This window comes from Numida meleagris, chromosome 5 (assembly GCF_002078875.1).
Source record: "Numida meleagris isolate 19003 breed g44 Domestic line chromosome 5, NumMel1.0, whole genome shotgun sequence".
NCBI lineage: Eukaryota > Metazoa > Chordata > Aves > Galliformes > Numididae > Numida > Numida meleagris.
This window is the reverse complement of record NC_034413.1, coordinates 7,513,924-7,514,765: the sequence shown is the minus strand read 5'-3', so window position 1 is coordinate 7,514,765 and position 842 is coordinate 7,513,924.

Genomic DNA, 842 nt, shown 5'->3' with positions numbered 1-842 from the left:
TGGTGTTTTAAGTGAATAGTTTATAAATTCAAAGAGTCTGTAAAGGTAATTGTTACATAACTAGTGCTCTGAAAGGTGCATTCATCATTACAGGTGTACATATCCTATTCTGGTACGATATCCTAAATGTTGATGATCTGTCATTTCAAGTATAGTCAACCGCTTTGCCTCTCATAGGGCTTTGGGAGTTGAATTCTGCAGAGCAAGACTAGAAGCTGTGTGGGCAGCAGCGGGGTCCAAAACGAAGAGTCTTTGCTGAAACCATTTTAGTTTGCTGGGGCCTGTTCAGTAGTTTGCATATTCAACAGTTTGATTGCACTGATTGCAGCGTTTCTCAACGCTGCTTCTCTAGAGGTCTGCAAAATGACTAAATGACAGGGCTGATAGTGCTAAAAGCACCTGGATTATTTCTCTCTGTGTGCCAGACTGTCCAAACAGGTCTTCCATATTTGTCCCCATTCAACAAGCTAGTAGCGCATCTGCTTTCCCCTTGTCATAATGAACAGAAGGGATAAAACAAGAGTCTGAGAGAAACCCCTGCATTTGAAATTGTCACTGAAATGCCAAACAAGAGCAGTGGAGTGGCTGCAGTTCTATGCTGCTGCTGGCCAGGTGAACTGCTGTGGGGTTGCAGAACTCCTACACCATCAGCATCAGTCTCTGGTTCTGGAGTGCAGCCACTCGTTTCTCTTACTCTAGTGACTGAATGACGGAAAGGCAACACTCTGGTTATGTCTTGTGGATGTATCTTTCACAAATGTGAAACTTTGATTTAATGACTCTGTGTTACTCGTGTTACTGCTTTCCATGGTAAGTTGTCTCAATAGCTGATTACCTCTGTT